The sequence below is a fragment of the Temnothorax nylanderi genome, unplaced genomic scaffold (genome assembly GCF_030848795.1).
Source record: "Temnothorax nylanderi isolate EJ_2023f unplaced genomic scaffold, tnyl_v1.0 TNYL_tig0078_pilon, whole genome shotgun sequence".
NCBI classification, from domain to species: Eukaryota; Metazoa; Arthropoda; class Insecta; order Hymenoptera; family Formicidae; genus Temnothorax; species Temnothorax nylanderi.
The window spans coordinates 607,575-621,974 of NW_027249140.1; the positions used below are offsets into that span (position 1 = coordinate 607,575).

The 14,400-nt window shown below is 38.0% G+C and overlaps 1 protein-coding gene and 1 long non-coding RNA gene across 6 annotated transcripts in view; both read left to right on the forward strand.

Annotated features, from left to right (window-relative positions):
• Fas3 (fasciclin 3) overlaps positions 1-14,400 on the forward strand; it is a 301,684-nt gene that overhangs the window by 143,741 nt on the left and 143,543 nt on the right. The window lies entirely within an intron of this gene.
• The window catches only part of LOC139774320 (uncharacterized), a 72,323-nt gene that overhangs the window by 18,871 nt on the left and 39,052 nt on the right, over positions 1-14,400 (forward strand). The window contains exon 2 of the long non-coding RNA XR_011718553.1: positions 10,671-10,909. This is a non-coding gene — a long non-coding RNA (uncharacterized lncRNA). The remainder of the gene's footprint in view (positions 1-10,670; positions 10,910-14,400) is intronic.

The window sequence follows — 14,400 nt, forward strand, 5'->3', positions numbered from 1 at the left end:
ATATCTATTCCGACGATGATCTAAGCGGGAAATGAGAATCTCCAACGACAACTTTATCGTTAAGTACTCACAAGCGCGTTATACGCGACGGACATGCCTTATCACTTCTCCGATTCTCTTACGGTCCAATTTACCCCCGAGTTTCTCCCCTCGATTTTCGTAATAGCGTTTCTTCCCGAACTGATGGCGGAGAAATCGCTCGATACGCCTATATCTCGCGCGAAATTATTCGCCGTTATCGCTGTCTCTCGCGCGAGAAAGAGAGACGGGCTCGTCTTAATGCCCCCCCCCCTCCCCCTTCTATCCACCGGTCTTTCGAACGCTCGGACGGAAACGAAACATTTCTCTTGGCGTTATATCGCGCGCGTAGCACGCAATCGGCGGGATGAGTTTCAGGCTCCGCATTTATCAACACACACCCGAGGTGTATGTATAGCGGCCCTCCTCTCTCGCTAACCTTCAGTTCGAGAGACGGCGCGGCAGACATAAATTCATTTTTCTTCGAACGCTCCCCGAAGTGCGTGGGCGCGCGCTCTCTGTTAAACGATGCATTCGTCGATACGCGCGCGAGACACGGTCGTAACGCGAGGCGGACGAAATCTACCCTGAAATCGTTCCCTCGTGAGCGATGCCTACATCCCTCCCTCCCAACCCGAGCCGTTCTACAGTTTCCTCTCCATTTCCCATCCAATTTAAATAGAAAGTTGTCGCGACGCGAACATTCTTCCCGTCGCTTCTCAAGTTTCCACTGCACCGATGGCAACCGTACGCTGATGCGGCGATGCGCCATCCAGCCTAGACGCGAATATCTCTTATCATTGCGCGACTACTGATAAGCGCGAGGATTCAGCGTCGCTCGATAATCGAGTATACTTTTACATCGGACTGTTATATAATGTCTACGCGATCGAAAATTGTGAAGATACTTGACATAAGAAAACTCAATTATGCTATGTTTCTTGGCGATGCAATTATACGATTTTTCTTTTCATTAATCTTCTATTCAATAAAATGTAACGCGAAGATCTGTATATATTAAACGAGCCATTCCCTCAGTTATTTTAAATTATGCATTTAAGATTTAATTTGTCTCGCTCTGTTTCGCGATATTTTTTCCTAATGTAATACCTAGTGGGATAAATGCATTTGGTAAGTAAATCGAAATTGAACGGATGATATTAATTCTAACGACTGTCCAGCCCTGGCTTTGTTATCGGACACTAGCGCAGATAGTTAGATACGTCGGGCGCTAATAGTTAAGGCAAACTACTTCCCTCAATTATTGGTTTCTACGTGTTGGTTGGACTGTGGAATTGAATCGGTGGTTCTCTATACGAGGATGCGATAATCACTTGTACCACTTGAGTACCGTGAAGGATATAATCGTAAATAATAGTAGATATCTTTGCCTATTATTCGCGCGTTCAACAAGATAAATTTTCCTTTAAAAAATAAGGGGAATATCTTTAATTTATTATTATTTATTAGAGAAGAAATAATCTTGTTTATATTTGGCTTAGACTTGTAACATTTAAATTAACTTTTTAGCTTAATTACGATGAAATTATAATAAATGAAATGAGAGAGAAAAAATGGAATAAACAAGTTTTGTGCTCATCTCTATCGTATTTCGCCGAGTTTGAAGCTAAAAACAGCGGAAATGCGATGATAAATTTTTTATTTTTGAATTTAAAATAATAACTTAATGTCAAATCAGCCAGGCTAGCTGTCGAGCATCGCGACGAGCGTTTTATACGTTCCCACCTCGCGATTCCATTATCCGATGAAAAATTACTTCGCCGTCAGATACATTCGGAGATGTTTTATTTTCATTCGTAACAATTGCAATTTCGTATCGAGAGAATATCGAATAGTGAAAGCTGGCATTAAGCTGGAAATGTAATGTCGATTTTCTACGTCTCTGCGCAGATACATTTCGACGGCATGGAATTTGTCCACAGCAAAATCCGTAAATTAAAAAGTTTAGAAAAATATATATATATGTATGCCTTTATATTTTTGTATCTACATAAAAGTATTTTGACTGTTGCGGGATATTTAGATTTTTCAATATGATGTTCAAATGAATATTTTTACTTCATCCGGCTTTCGCTGAAATACGATGTTACTTTCCGAGTTAAAAAAAGAAGAAAAATCGAGTACAATAATTTTAATTATTTCTCTCATGAATACTTCTCTTTGATATTTGATGTCGACTTTTATTAGTGAAAATGTCACAATGTTAATAATTATTATTCCTCGCTTAATAATTAGGGATCCAAATTAAGGAAGAATTGTTTTTAAACTTTACGTCAGAAATAAGATATTATTCACTTTTTGCAAGAAAAAACAATTCTGCAGTGGGCATGTAAATGACAGCAATTAGTTTTATTTTTATCAATAATCAATACTCTTTTCTTCAATCATAACCAATTTACGAGACAACTATTTTCATCTCGTTCAAAATCGCATCTTGACGAAAGTTTCACTTCTGTTTCTTTCTAGAATATGAACTTTATAATATACATAACGAAACCAGTCGCGTCTGTACGATTCGTACGTGTCTACATAGAACAAAGAATGTCGTTTCTCGCTATAATACTTGCCAACACGCTTCACACTTTGGGATGGAGGGAGTTTGGGTCCGCGCTGGATACGTGGCAGGATACACGAGAACGTCGGGGTTACGAAAATCTGAGGATATTAAATATTTGAGATTTAATACTTCCAGCAGCGTCGCATACGTAAACGGGTAGACAGCGAGGGGGATAGAAAACTCGTTTTCCGGTTTCGCGAAAATGCGGTCGTCTGTTTCTCGACCGGCGCGCGGCGCAGCATCTGAATCGCATTCGCGTGGCTAGATCCTTGGCAATACCGATCGATATATATATTTACTATATTTACGAAAATATCCAACCGAGAGGTTACCCACTAAAGATACCGTATTACCGTATAAAAGAATTGTTTCCGATAAAATATTGCGCTGCATGTTTACGTTTTGTTCCTCGTGACAGATTCTCTCTCGCATCTGTGTATTTGCTTCGTGTAATATCTTCCCTACGAAATATGCAGTATTCTGTCGTGTCTGCAGGTAATATTTTACTCACTGAAATTATTCCGGGATACGCTAAAAAATATACTCATTGTTTTACAGAAGAAGAATGGAATTTAATAAAATATTGCAAAGTTATACATTTTCATTTCATTACTTTCATTAGAATCTTTTTTTTTTAACTAACCTCTCTCTTTTTCTCTCCTTTGTAGCACAAATTTTATTTTCCGTGCGAGCAATTTGCGATAATTATTTGTTCTTGCATGAAAATAAGTATCACAAATAAAGGAAAATATTAATAAATTATTCTCCCATTTCTATAAATTAGATAATAGCAAGGAATGGATTTTTATTTGCGATCTACCTTGATTATTATAAAAGCTATCCGATTACGGGCTGGTTTAAAGTATTATAGAAACCGCAAAAACTTCCTCTGTCGCGGAACAGCTTTTATTAATACAATTTATTTGATTTGCATTTTTGAAAGTAAAAAGGAATAACGAATAATAAACCATATAACGATATTTTTATTTACTAGTCTATAGTTATGATAGTAAAACGTTGTAAAACCTGAGAGAAAGTGTGACTAACGTTTTTTATTGCGTTCTTGTATTTCGTTCAACGTTACGTAGACATTTTCATAAAACGTTTTATCCGCCCTCGCATAGCTGAGTCGAGTACCAACACCCGTTGCATCGCAAATGATAAGAATGCAACTTATAAATACAACATTTTAGAAGATAATACGAGACAGAAGCTGTCTGCCATGGGACCATTATCTTAAAGTGCAACGGCATGCATACAACAGTTTCTGTATTATCGTATATCCTGCAGTTCAATAAAATCGATGTCCCTCAATTCCCAGTTTGGGATTCCGGCGATATCGTCCGGTGTATGTAAACGATCTTGTATCCGTAGACACACGTGAAATAAAAGCAAATAAAGATAATCTCTCCCGGTTATTTTTGAAGATTTATATTCGCTCAAGTTTAATTAAGAAAAAAACTGGTTTAATGTCCATTTCTATCAATGCAGGTTAATTTTAATCTCCGTTTAACTTACCTGTCATCTTTTCCTAGTTCTAAGAGTTAGAAAAAGATAGAAAGCAAGTTAAACCGAGATTAAAGTTAATCTACATTGTTAGAAATGAACATAAGCGAGATATCGAGATTAATGATTATTGATTGAATTAAAAAGACCGTTTCTCATCGAACTCCCAATAGATATTAATTCAAGCTTCGAGGAACGAATTTGATTTTAAGGAAAGACGATACAAAAATATCTCAAGCATGATTGACTTTACTCTGAATTCTTAAACGAATATTATAAATTCGAAATCTCTCAAAGTGCTTTAAGAAACATGAATAATGAATAACGTAAAATTATTATATAGGGATTAAGGAGGCAGAGAAGTTACCGAAGTCAATAATCTTGTAAGATAAGAGTACCTTTACACGACATGGTATACTCCATTATGTTTGCTATATAAACGAGCAATATCGCCGCCATTTCCGGCACACCTGTGTACCACTCTGCCGAGAATAGCCGACCGACGCGACGTGACAAGCCTCGCGAACTTACGCCATAAGATCCGGAGCTGCTTCAGAGAAAAAAAAAAGGATACTACGTTCTATGCACGGTGGACGACTTGATGAACATTAGAACGCGTTTTTCGCGTTTCTGCATTGGAGACTCCGCGATGGCGAGGACTGATAATATAAACGATCCTCTTCCCTGGAAACGCGGAATATGGGCGACACGGTAGGTGGGTTCTCCCGGCATCAGCTCGAATTACGATGTCACGATTTCTCGTCGGCGAACGTCATCGCGCTGCATGAGCCGGGTGAATTATTCACCGGCATGTCATCTGACAAAAGCACCCCGGGGTACCGCGCGGAATGCGACTTAAGGCTCGTGTCCGTGGAGAGCACGCGCCCGGAATAATATCCCCGCTTCATTCGCGTGACCGGCCGACGACGGGATCCTTACGGGATCTTGGAGGACGCTTTTGAGGTGCTCGAAGGAGACGCGATGCATTTTCCGACGAATAATTTTCAGCGCCGTTTGCCGATCCTGTAATGGCATTCATAACGAGACGATCTAAATTCCGCTGTCGCATCGCTTCTCCAAAGCCATTCTTTTATAATCACGATGTTTACTCGAGTGCGCAGACGTCGCGACACCGATATGTCGCTTTATAAATGACTCATCGAGACAGATATAAATGAGGAAGACGGTAATTGGAGCGGATAAGTGACATGTGAGAGCGCATTGCTGCTCCGAACTGAAAAATGCGCCGTTAACATTCGCTCGTAAAAATGACAAGAACGTCGTGCACGTTATTGCGTAATGACGGATATTACCCGCATCCGCGACGTCCCGAATAGCGGCCTACGGGCTACTAGAGACGCTCATAAATCCACTGTGCGTGGCCTAATCGAGCGAAATATACCGAAACCCATGGTATCCCGAGCGCTCGTTAACCTTTGCTGCGCGACAGCGATGCATCTAAAGTTCATGTCCCCAGGTTGGATCGCGCCGCTCCGGCGAGCGCGTCAAACGGGAACAAGCTGGACTTTATTACGTGTCACCGGCATGCTGCCGTAGTAAAGGATATTGCGGGGGCTTGCTAGGGTATTGTGTGTAGAGGATAAACAGTCCAATAACGCGCCCCTTAAGGCGTGCTGGACTACATTATTGTGAACCAACATTTATGAAATACCAGTTTTAATATTCCTCTTGTGACTTTTCATCAAGATCAGAGAACGTTACATTAATTCAAAATGTAAAACTCGCAAAGGCGCAAAAATAAAGGAATAGAAATATTTTTTAAATTATATGTTTTCTAAGAGAGCAGTATACACGTCCTAATTTATTTAAAATGTTTATGAATTTTTATAAACAATGATATAATCGTGTATCTGTATTTAGAATACGTGGGTTTTAATTTAAACTTGAGACGAATCGTTTGTTCCTTTATTGGGAAAGAACTCGACAAAACAATGCCGTCGGAAGATATCTGTCAAGACTTTTAGAATCCCTTTCAAAGAAATCCGAGCATTCTTGATTCCGTGGCGAGACAGCTCAGAGAGGCGAGCAGAGATTAACCGAAAGTTTCACCACGATGTCCCCGTAAACATTCAACATTGTTCTCGCGAAATAGCGAGCGCGAAGTTATGCCGTAGACGCGTCTCCGCGGATGAACTGTGTATGTCGACGACGTCCCAGAAATTTCTCGGGCTCGCATTCAACGAGCGATCTCATCTCGTCACGTTTCTCCGTGGCGGCCGTGGCGACGTTTACATACCCTCCCACAGCTTTCTTCCCGCAAGCTCTCGAAAAGTGAGCTTGTCTCTCTCTCTCTCTCTCTCTCTCTCGCTCTCTCTTTCTCGCTCTCTCTTTCCCTCTCGAGCCTGCCACGATCGCGTCAACGGATTTTTATTGCTCCTTCGCGGTGATGGTCGAATATACCCCGCGCTTTCCTTCTACCGGCGCCTCATATTTCATCGCCTATCAACTCCCTGGTCGGACTCGATTTCTCGGCACGAAATCACGAAATCCCACCGCGCGCTTTCTACCGGCGGGGAATAAAATGCGTCCCGTTCTCGCGGGGACACGAAGGCCACGAAATCCAGTTGTCACGCGCCGCTCGATCCGCATTTGATCCATGGCTCGGCTGCGCCGAATCGTTTCGGCTTCTCGTGCCAACGTTTCGGCCGTGTCGAGCATCCCCTGCGACATTTGCCGTGCCAAGGATTTCGAGCTGCAGCGAGAATATTGCGAGCGCATTGGATAAATAACAATTTCTATTTTCAAGCGATTCCAAATTGAATACCTATATGTCGTCTATAATGGTTTATCTCATATCGTAAATTGTGGAACGATGTTAATTTTAGAAAAGTAAAAATTAATCAAGCGTGATATATCGGTTTTTTCTAATTGAATAATGTAATAAATCAAGTGATACTGATTTGATAATAATAATTTGATAAATGAGTGACGTTATAATGTAACAAGCGCTATTTTCAAAAACGTATAATCTTATAATATATTTTTAGTTTTAGTTTCGACTATTATACATTCTCGATATTTTGGTATCGAGATTTTCATCTAAAAAATGTTTCAGAAATCTGAACTTAAGCGTTATTATGGTCTTTACGAGACATATCCTGTATTGTATGTACATCGATACATTTTATAGGGCTGTTTAAATTAGCCGACTCGGCATTTAGCTACAAATATGGACATTTGGGATACTTGTGAGAGCATAGAAATAAATATTTTCCCTACAGAAAATATCTAGGTATAGATTTTCAAAGACTCTCGTGTAAAATAATATTCCGGTTACTCCCCGTAATATAATTGAAAAGATAGGGAAATGGATGAGAGAGACACTCTCGTGGTCTTCATTTTCGCCGCGTGCAGCCACGTGCGCAGTCATGCGGAGGACGTTTGCGCACGCACGTGCTTTACGCGTGCCGCGTGGTTTCGTACGCACGCGTGCATGCTACAATTACGCAATACCGGCAAGTTATGCGAAGCACGCGACTGACTCTAATCCCGTTTATTGCTCTCCTTTTGGCGTCGCATTCCCCACGTATTTCCATTTTCTCACCTTCCCGACGCGACGGGGCGCTCCGGGACGGCCGGGATGCGAGCCCGGACGGAGAGACGACACCCGCGCCAGAAAACGGCAAAATCGAAAAGCGCGCGAGAAGACGAGAAGACGAAAGCTGAGAGATCACGAAAAGTCTCGCAATATCGCGACACGCCGTTTATCTCGAGTCGGGAAAGCGGTAGAGGCGGAGAATCTTCGGTTTCTCGAAAATGTTCCACCACAAGTCTCACTGTTTCCGTCATAAAAATGCAAGGATGGCATTGCTCTCGTAACAATGACGTATCTAATTTTGCACTTTATATTCTGACTGACGTAACTTTACTTTCGTAATTTCAGTTTTCGTACGAGACGCCTCGCGCCCCCGACGTCTGTATTTTATATTCTATCCGAGAGAAACACGTAACATAACTCTCGGCCTTCTTCCTGGAATATTTTACGAAGTAAGACTTTATTTTTCAACTTCGGGAAAGTATTTCTAGATTTTTACACCCGCTATCGCTTCGCGACGAATGATTTCGCCAATTCGATTACGTTAACCAATCTGTTTCTGCGGGCGATTTCGAGCGGGTATACGTTTGAGGTATGTCGATAAGACCGTCAAAGGTGCATCGCTAATCAGATGAGGGACGCGCATTTAATTGAGCAAGTTGTCGAAATGCTCGCTTGCATGTGTATGAATATGTATCCTAGAAACGCGGCTAGAGTGTTCGACCGTCATGTCCGTCCGGTGTGACCCCCGTGTATATCTTGATTCTAATTTCAATTCCCTTCCGAATCCTATCACTCTTCCCTCGCTTATCGTCTCTGAATTCTGAACATAACGGGCGTGTTGTATTTTATATTTTATTATTTAATATATTACAGAACAAACAAATTAATATGAACTAGTTAATTGATCACAGGAATTTTCTAATTTTTTCTTACTTTGTAGTTTTATTATTTATATCAAATCAGGATATTATTTATATCAAATCCTCGCTGAAATGACGTTATTGTTTCAATAATGAGCACATTATTATGACAAAACGAAATGCAATAGCAAGCGGATTTATATAACAAATAATTTCCGTGGATTCATGATTTGTAAGCATCATGAACGTAATAATAGCCACGATATTAATTGCTCTCTCTCTCTCTTTCTTTTTTTCTCTCTCATAGATAGTAATTCAGGTATTTTCGTTTCAGTTTTCATCTTGCAATTAATATATTATCATCCATTAATCTTCTTACCTAATGTTTACGTGAGTGATATATCTAAATGATATCAGCGTTTGCTGCTAAATACAAATGAATGCATGAATATATATATTCATATCAGATGTCGATTTTATCAACCATACGTCTATATAATGAATATTGTGTAATACTGTGCATATTCCTCGGCGTTTCCTCTTCGTGTGCTTGATGATTTAAGTATTATAGACAAATTTATCGAATAATCGGGCTCGTGTTGATATAGAGAAAACTTGGATATAACTCGGTTCGCATTTTACGAGTATTCGCGCGAGCCTAGTATTCGCGATATTAGTTGCCTGAACGATATTTATATCAAGGTTTCCCCGTAACGCCATTGACTTTTATAACCAATCGAGAAAAAGACGCGAAACTGAGCTAAGTAACGGACGGCGGAAGAAAAGAGTCATTCTGGTTAAATACAAACCCTCGAAGACCAATAATTGGAGCCGACTACGCGACTCGCGCGGATATTATGGCAACGAGATCGAAGTGACGACGAAACCGCGTCGCTGGACCTCGAAGATAGGAGAGCTCACTGAACCAATAAATTATCTTCCTCGCGAAGCCACGACGAGGAGCGCTTTTTTGCAGGCCGCAAAGAGTCCTTTTCGCGTCACTGCGCTCCTTATTCCTTTCCGCTTTCGTTACCTCTTAGCTCGCCCGATTCCTTCCGGTGCACCGGCTATAGATTGTTCGCATGAACACATTGCTCTATAACAGTATGACTGACAACCCTTTCATGCCTCACGAGTCTATTATGCAGGAACTGCGATAAACGCAATACAATCGTGAATAATATATAAATGCAATAGTCTGTATTAACGATTTAAACATTAATATTCTCATGTTTCAATATTCCAAGTGGCAACATTGTTTTTCATGTTGATTCTTGATGTAATCTTGATATTTTATTTTTCCTAATATATTTTTGTAAAGAAATTATTGTTATTTAAAAAATTATTAAAGTATATTTCTATATTTATATTGTTACATGCATATTAACATCAGTAATTAATATATTGAAAATATCAAGGCATATTTTTACAGAAAAAGAGAGAGAGAAAAGAATGAATTTTTTAATAGATTTATTATTATTATTTAATCGTTTAAATCTAATTTTAACTAAAATATTAATTTCAAAACTATTGTTAATATAAAACCTAATGTGATCAATGACCTAGAAAAAAATAAGTTGCTAGCCATCATAGGTTGAATTATATTACTTCAAAATAAAAACTGTATAGCGAAAATAATATTGTGGCATAGAAACGAAACCAGCTATTGTGATCCAGAATACCACGAAGCGAGAGTTAAAGAATAATAGGTACCTACACCTTTCTTCCATTAATATTTTAAAATAAGAGTTAAAAATATTATTTGAAACATTTGAAAGGAGAAGGAAGTTGAGCAAAAATAAAACAAGATTTTTATATTAATGTATTTAAGAGTTATATATACATATATGTATGTATGTATATGTGTATATATATATATATATATATATATATATATATATGTAGTATACATCTATATAATTATATACATATATGTATTACGTAGATTATTTTCGAAATTTAGAGTGTCCCGATCATTCAGGCGCCAATTATAAATATCTAAGACACTTATCTTTCACCTTCGAGTGATATCCGTGATATTTTCGTGTCGAGATAAAGATGGAGAACGGATATTTCAACGAAACATCATTCGAACATCATTTCCTCTGGTATTTCTCTAACGTATGATTTTCTCTTTTCTTTGTTCCAGGTGAGTATCACCGGCGCACCGTCCAATCGCATATGTGATTCGCCGGTATGGATCAGCGGTTCGAGAAAAGAACACGTACACCGCGACGTATAATTTCGCCGGCCGTGTCTCTTGCACGAACTATCCGAGGTCGATTGCCGCAATCGATGTCGCATAGTTTCTAACAGCTGCGCCGTCGTCGTCCAAGTTCCGACGACGGGAAACTTTCCGTCATGGGTTCAGCTAATCGTCACAATCAAGTATGTACCTTGCAATGTGTATACGATACATAGAACGTACTTTTTCCGTTAATATCAAGCATCGGTACGTGTGGAAAGATATTGACGCATTATTGACATTCCATACATTAAGAGACACGAACGCATCAAATTCATGAAGTAAATTTTGAACTTAAATAGAAATTCAACATAGAAGTATCTTATACAAATATTACATTGATACATGCATGATTGCTTGTAATATTAACGGAAATGAAGAAGTGAATAATTTTAATCGCTTACAGAGGATATATTTAGAACTGAAAATTAAATGTAATAGCGATAAGGTACGAATTCGCTACTTTGCGCATAGAGATTTTATAACTTTCGCGAGCTTTCGAGAGCACCCCGAGTGGATATCGACGGATCTATTATTGCGCCAGTTGGAATTTTATGCTTCGACAAAGATCAAAGAATTCGTGCGAGACAATGAAGCGAGACTATGAAATTCCGAATCGACGCCCCATTCTCAATTGACAAACGTATTTGATCCGGCGGACTTGCTCGTCGAACTGACGACGGCGAACGTGCCCCAGCTACTTGACGTGTTACGATGATGCTCCGATAAAAGCATTCCGCAAGCTATCGATCGACCCCACGAAGTCAGTTAGTTAAGATTAATTCGACAAAGCCCGTGTGAGACTGCTTAGCTGCTACTTAACTTTGTGTTTGCAGTTCTAGAAGTTCTCTTAATGTGTATTACGCGTGACTCGCTCTTGTTGTGCGTAATTAAATTCAAGATGCTCCTATCTAAAGCTGACGCGGAAATGTTCCGTTAACATGTATGAATTTAAGCGAGGAGTAGAACGATCCTATCCTAATTCGTGCATACTGCTGGAGGAGTTTGTAAGATACAAGTTGGAAACTAATAACGTTAGTAAATTGATTATATTTTAGGTATGATACATCTAAATTAGAATTTAATTTATTTACATACAAAAAGATTTTTAATTAACTTTTTAAAAGCAATTATGAGTTGCAATTATTTAAAGTATAAATATGTGTGTAAAGTTAAAAAGAAAGGTAATTATTTAAATGTAAACATTAATAATTTTTGAACTAGGCAAAAGTGAATTAAAACATTTTGTTTGATAGAATAAATTTTAATCTTTTCTGTTTGTAATAGTCGAATTTTTTAAACAATTCGTGGGATTAACTGGGAACGATGAGGGTTTACTGTCGGGGCGGCTTACGTTTTTACATGAATTATTACGCAGCGATAAAATAGATAAGCGCGACTGCTAGCGAGCAGATATCGGATCCCGAACGACGCGTCGCAGCAATCTATCTTCATCGCTTGGCGATCGTGGTACATAAGCTGTTCCACGATCGCAGTGACTATCAGTCATTGATTTCTGTTTCGTGGGGATATATTATACGTCCTTTATATACTGTAGTTATATGGAACTTGTTCTTTCTTTCTGACACCATAAATTAACACAATGATAGAGTTAATTAGAATAATTATAACACGCCGAGATTTAACATTACAATGGATACTTTCTAATGATAATTTTTATTAATGTTTATCTTTATAAAATAGACATTTGTTTCTTGCATTACCATTGCATGTTTTCCTGACAGCAACGAGAAACTTATTCTTAACGTAAGAACAGATTATCGTATCGTACATTTTATTTTAAAACTCGTTCTGAATTCTGAAAAATTTATTAGACTTTCGGCTTTCAGAATTTTAAGTTAGAATTAAAAAACACATTGTGATACACTTTATTATACAAAAAGTATAATCCACTCTAATAAATATTTAATAGATAAAATGCATTAATTCCACGCGGACCATTCCATTACTAATATTTATTATATTAAATCTTATATCTCAATAATGCAATTGCGGAAACCAATGCTACCATTAGCGGACTAAAAAATCGAAAATCTGTGTATCCATTAACGTTTACGTCACACAAAAAGTAAATCCGATCGTACGCACGAGTGAAACGATAGAATTCGTTTTCTGATACAACGCCGGTCGATTGGAAATCCTCGAACCGATTGGTCGGAAAAGCATGCGAATAAAACTCAGAGAGAGTTGGTTACTACCAATAACGCGGAAACGTTATTTGTGTCAGATGTAAAGTTCGAACACTCAATAAATTACTCTTTTAGTTTCTTTGAAGAGCGCAGTTTCTAATATTCTAATAACATCTTCCATATACCTTTCTTCGATATTTATTAATATTTTTATTACATTTTTTTCTCGAGAACAGAATTTATTAGTGCAAATATTTTATTTTTCAAAAGAATTTTGAGCAATCTGGTAAATTTTTAGAGCTCTTAGGCAAAATAATAAGAATTTAATTCAAAAATTAATTTTGAGCTTTATTAAAAAAATAAAAAGAATTTATGTCAGTTATTAGAAATTTTGAAATATTCGAAAATTCGATAAAAAATATATTTTGAAGACCTAAGAGTTGAACAATTTAGAATAAGCTCAATGACAGTAACAGAGTGAATGCTTCGCTCATTAACTAGTCAGAATAAATTCTAGGTCGTTGCATCGCGAATTTAATTAAACAGCTTGAAATATAAATTGGAGTTTAATTTAATCTAATGAGACAGGGCAGTCAAAAGAGGAAAACATTACGGTATATTTTACTCGATAGAAAGATATATTCGAGCTTTTGTTCGAAATAATAGATGAGCGCGCTTAGATATTTCCTCTTACACATTTCTCTTTTGTCTCGTTTCTGCTTTTGATAAATACGTAATCAGAGCTTCTTAAAAATCGACCACGCGGATTCAGTTATTCCGTATGCGAGATATTAGCTTTATTGAATGCATTTGCGTCAGACTGTTAGACGACAATCGGCTGTTTTCGAAGAGACACGTCAAGAGTAGACAGACCGCGCCCTGTAATCCGATTCTTCGCATTTAATTTCACGGTAGCGCGGAAATACCTTCCGCGTGCTTTGCGGGAATGCTTGTCGAAAGGTTGAAAATGAAGGAGCTTGCTTTGTTTCGCTGTGAATTCACCATTTCGCTCATCTTTTTGGAATGCTATTCGTTGATGCGGTAATGAGCAAGATTTTAATACCAAGCCTTCCTCGAATAACACGCGACAAAATTCTGTTGGAATATTTCGCTAATTACCACAATATATATGAAAAATTAAAATAGACATGTATAATATTAATAAATAAATTGCGACAAATTGGACAATGAAGTGAATACAATGATCTCTAATAATAAATGTATTAGGTACACATTAATTTCGACAATTTTTTTATAAGGAAAAATATAAATATTTAGTAAAAATATTTTTAAAAAGCTAAAATATCTATTACATCTCTTAGATATTATATTACATAATTCTGCCTGTTATCCGAAATGGCTTAATTGACTCAGCAATGTGGCCAAAATGCTTCCGCATAAAATAATCCGCGCTGAAACAGTGCGGCGTAGGATTTCGTGAACAAATTAACTGTAAAGTCTTGATTAAAGCTACTATATAAGCC